Source organism: Anarrhichthys ocellatus, unplaced genomic scaffold (assembly GCF_004355925.1).
Source record: "Anarrhichthys ocellatus isolate YVR2014 unplaced genomic scaffold, GSC_Weel_1.0 scaffold44, whole genome shotgun sequence".
NCBI lineage: Eukaryota > Metazoa > Chordata > Actinopteri > Perciformes > Anarhichadidae > Anarrhichthys > Anarrhichthys ocellatus.
Window position 1 is genome coordinate 1154161 of NW_022280074.1, and position 5190 is coordinate 1159350.

General features: G+C 41.0%; 1 protein-coding gene across 2 annotated transcripts in view; it reads left to right on the forward strand.

Moving 5' to 3' along the window:
• Nucleotides 1–716: 716 nt before the first annotated feature.
• The window catches only part of LOC116395139 (solute carrier family 35 member E2A), an 8975-nt gene continuing 4501 nt past the window's right edge, over nucleotides 717–5190 (forward strand). The window contains exon 1 of one of the 2 annotated variants that reach the window (XM_031868745.1): nucleotides 717–830. The gene's annotated coding sequence lies outside the window, so the exon portion shown is untranslated. Of the gene's footprint in view, nucleotides 831–4057; nucleotides 4356–5190 lie in introns of those variants that run through there. The other variant, XM_031868744.1, reaches the window with a different exon arrangement.

Below are 5190 nucleotides of genomic sequence, written 5' to 3' on the forward strand. Positions count from 1 at the left end.
TATATATATATATATATATGGCTTTCTTGTGATGGAGTCATTGTACTCACCTAATCCAACCAACTGGATGAGAGATACAGTGACGTTGTCGTCCTCAGACGAGTCACCCTGCTTGTAGATGCTGGACACCGTTAGGCCGAGCAGCACCAGCAGAGACGCTATGGTGAAGCAGAAGTAGAGCTTGAGCAGACAGGACAGCTCTGACCAGGACTTTATCTACAAGAGGGTGGAGATGGAGAGGTCAAAGAATGTGAAACAACAAAGTTTGAATTGACTTTAATGATTATTTAGATGACATTTAAACCCATCTTTACGCCCACACAATTTGTTTCAGTTTCCCTCCATTTCATTACACTTAAAATACAACTTGACCCCCTACTTTCAGAACTACTCATGTTTTTAGCTTCTTTTATGCTGCAGCAGCTCACCGGTCCACATGGTGTCGCGACCAATTCCTGGTGTCTGGGCCTCAGGTTTGGAGACAGAAGATCTGGGCCTTCCTGGGGTTGCCCAGACATCTGGTTGCCCAACAAAGGACTGCAGTGTAAAAAAAAATTAAATAATTACACAGAGGTTCATGTTGGGTAAACAGAAGAGCAGTCCAGTAGAAAGCAGAGGTATCCAAAGATCACAAGAAGCAAGGTATAGAGGAAAACCGGCTGGCACACTTGACATATAAACGACACAAACAAAGGGAGCGCAAAGACCAAATACACCATAGAAACAGTAATGAGGGACAGGTGAAACCAATCAGGGCGGGCTAGGTAATCACACGGGCAGGCAGGAACACACAAGGACAAGTAGTGAAGCTACCTGAAACCAGAAACAAGGTGAGTACTTCAAAAGAAAACATCAATAAACGTGTCTGCAGCGCACAAGGATTTCAAGTACTATTCGGAAAGTCCACACTGCTGACCGTCCCGGTGTCTTTAGGAGGGCCTGACCAAGCACACGGGGGGCCACAACATTGAAGGTTTAGTCAGGAGAATCCTGAAAGTGATCCTGGTGTGAAACCAGAGGGAATGTGGTTCTACCTGAGAGTCAGCTTTCCCATTAATGATTTATATAGTCATGTGAACAGTAATTATTGACAGACCCATGCCTGAGCATGTCGTCTGCAGCAGGTCTTTACAGGCATGGAAGGCAGTTCACGTTTGCTGCTACATGACTTTAGAACCAAACTCTTCTTCATTTTCTTGGAGTAAAGTTTGCAAAGTTTGTAAACGAAGTGAATTCACCAAAGTGCTTCATGAAGCAGCCCTTTTATAATCCGCTTTGGGGGATTAATCACAATAACGTGTTTTTTTTTGTGTAGGACCAAATTGAAAATATTACAAAAATAAATATGTGAATGAAATGGACAAACATATATAAATTAGTTTTTTTGAAAGTTTAAAAGTAACTAAATAACATGATGAATGGCTACAAATCTATTAAATTCAAGCAGGAACACCAAAAATCTGTATTTGTGTACTTTTCTATACGAGTTTTAGCCCGTGTTAGGTTTCAACCTCAAAGTCAACAGATGAACCACAGACATTAATACACACTTTATATAAAGCCTGCACGATTCAGTGAGTTCACATCATCCGTTATTTGATTAAACGTTATGAAGGGTGTGGCGGGTTGGAGTGCTAATAAGCATCAACTAATTACCACTACTGTTACCAGATATCTTAACAGAGTTTGCCATTACATTTCCTCGTGACGGGAAACGACAGAAGAGAGAGAAACATGAACTGCAACAGTTTATAAATAACTATTCAAACTTCTCTACGGACCTTGTCTCGTCCATTTCGTTGTCAGCCTGTAGGAGCCGGATCTAACATTCCTTTTGCTGAAAAATAACAGAATGTCAGTTTCATATTTGACACACAAAAAAAAAATGTAAACAGGAACAAGAGCCCGTTGTGTCACGAGTTCTTCTTCTGCTGCTTTACATTTGGCTGCATGACGGCTGCTGCCCCTGGAGGACAGAGAAGCTTTCTTTGGCTAGTGGAGTGATTGTTACTTAATTCCTTGTGACATTTATGATATTTTGTATGTTTATTTGACTAAATTAATTACTCCTTATTAAACATGCTGCTGTTAAGTGGAGGGGTGAGCGAAGGGGTATTCAGTTGCTTGCAGTCTGCAACTTCACCGCTAGATGCCACTAAATCCTACAAGTGGACCTTACATTTGACGCAATGGATTCACTGAAATGTGCAAAGCGAACGGTCAGGCCGGTAAAAGGAACCTTGCAGCGTCTCTCACACCCCCGAAAACGATTGCAGCAAAATTCCAAATCTGAATCTGCAACATAACTTGCAACATTTCTCTGGAAGATAAATGTACAATGTTTTCCTCTGAAGTAGAAGTAAACAGTATGCATACAGATGAGTTGCATATATTGCATGTGCTTTCGGGGGCTTTTGTTATTTACAAATGATACAATGAGTTTGAATCGTGACATTATTCAATATTTTTCTTATCTAAACATCATAATAGATATATAGCTGTTTTGGGCCCTTTTAGTTGGGCCCCCCAGGCCCAGGGTCCCTACCTTGCCCAGCAGTCCACCCCCTGGTGTTTTTTCCTGAGTGTATTTCACTGATGTTTCTGACCAGGAGTAGCTGTGGGTCGTGATGCAACAGCTGTGTGTCATGGCAGGTGTATTGCTAAGGACCCATAGAAGCGCAGTGGTCAGTGGGAAGTTGTTTGTATGAGCGGTTCTCGAGGAAGCTGCAAGCAGCAACACCACAGGCCAAGCATTAGGCCCATTCTGAAGAGGCATGTTTTGAATGGACACGGCACTATTCAGGACAAATGCTACCAGCATGGAAGCTAACAGTAGCCTGTATTCAACTCATAATAATCACTTAGCTATCAAATAATACATTTGAATGAATTCCAATAATCCTGCAATAAATACCCTACTATCATTGCGAAGGTTTTCTCTGGTTTTTGACTGCGATTTCAAACTAAGATTTCAAATCATTAACAGACCTGTATTACAAACCAGAGGCACTGAGATTGAGAGAGGTGGAGATTTACCAGGCAGGATCTAAAGATGCTATTATTCCAGCGTTTTTGGAGCATGACCCAAAGCAGACAGAATATCTTCTGTTGCCTTGCTTCAACCATTAAAAAATAAATCTGTATCTTACAATCCCCAACTTTTTTGAAAGTGCAACCCTGAATCACTATTGTCCTTAAAATATAACTGATCATCAGTGTTTGCTGCCCTCTAGTGGCCACTTTGGAAAACTACTATTCCTCAAAAATGTTTTACAGTATTAGTGTTGGTATAATTATTTCATATAAATATAATAAAAAATAAAATTGTTAACAATGTGATTATACCAAATTGAAAATAAAAATAGCAACACTAGTATTCATAAACTTAACAAGTTGTCTGGTCTAGTTAAATAATCTTAGATGAGGAAATTAACCCACAAATTGAAATATATTGTGGATGATCATTTCCTTTGTGGTCACAGTATGAAAGTACACCACAAATTAATAAGCCGACAGATATTAATGCTGATACTCATGTCATTAATGTCAGTTACAGGTTTAGTAGTGCAGCATAATGTATTATTTTACAGCAGAACTACACGCTACCTTGTGAATAGCATTGCGGTTGCTGGCAGTCCACTGAAATAAATGTATTTGTAATAATAACCTCCATAGTAGTCACAGTTGGGAACTATAGATTTCATGCAGAGACCCTTTAATTATTTGTGTTGGTTTACGTTTTTAAAAAACATCTATTTTGTCTCGTGGCAGCTGCAACAAGTGAACATGAGTCTTACCGGAAACGCAGCGAGTGTATCTTGCAAAAATAAAACCATATTCTTTTATTTTGGCGAAAGACACTCATTTACAATCTAAAATACATATTTAACAGTTACAGAGGAAAAACTGCAATTTGATGGGTTTGAACCCCTGCTCAACTTTACCCACGGGTTACCGAACACGGTTAGTGTAAGTTAGTGTGTACTAAATTTAATTCGCAAATTCCTGTCTTATTTTGAAAGGGTTTGCTCGAATTGTGTTGTTCTTTCGGGTTAGCTTGACGCGGCGCATTGATCGTTAGCAGCCACGTCTCAAAGTCAGGTGCACACATTCTCGATATGGGTGACTCCGATAGATAGGTGGTGTTTGTGTACAGGGAGTGTGGTGGAATATGGCGGACAGCACGGCTGGCTCTGTAGCCTCCACTCATTTCGCTCCCATGCTACCGCACGAGACAGCGGCTAGCTAACGTCAATGGGCAACTTCCTGCTTTCACAGCGCTCTCTGTTGTCTCGTTGACTGGCTGGGTTTTGCGATATTTCTCACTCCAAGTTGAAGCACCCAGAGTCAAAGAGGTAAGAGTTCTTTACATTTTGAGTTTGCATTTAAATCCTGATACATTGCGTCCTAGCTAATTAACCTACACCAAGTTTATAGGCTGTGTTGTTTCATTAGCATCAAAGCTCAGGTTGTGCTTGTTTTTAAAGACAGTTAACGGTACACCAAGTAGCACAGTCTGTGTGAAAAGTGTTCCGTGTTTGCTTCACGTGTTATTCTCGGTCTTCTTTCAGCAACACGTTCAGTTAAGTTAACATTAGCTCAAACGACTGCTCACTTTCATATGAGCGCTTGTCTGTGTGTGTGTGTGTGTGTGTGCGCGCGCTTGTCTGTGTGTGTGTGCGCGCGCGCTTGTCTGTGTGTGTGTGTCTGTGTGTGTGTGCGCGCGCTTGGCGGTGTGCGCGCGCGCGCGCGAGCTTGGCGGTGGGGGAGACAAGATTACGAAATAGTGGTTCAACATAGGTGTTTGTAGCATCAGTGTAGTAGTTTACAAATGTACAAAGTTATGCAATATTGACCCTTTACAATGCGTGCAGAATCAATGAAAGAAGTGAGAATATTAACATAAGTAGTATCATCATCCTTTACTACATTGTCAAGTACTAACGTGACATGCAACACAGAGGCTCTCAAATTCAACACACACCAAGCCAATAAAGTGAGGGATAACTATGTTAAATAGAAACATGGACTAAAGACAATGTTAGACACTATAAAACAAGTGTTAAATATATAAGTCAGTCAGACACAGCTAAACAACAATAAAAGACATGCATGCAGGTAGATGAGGGTCGACCGGCAATTTCAAGACAGACAAACAGGAGACAACAGACAGATGGGGGGGGGGGGGGG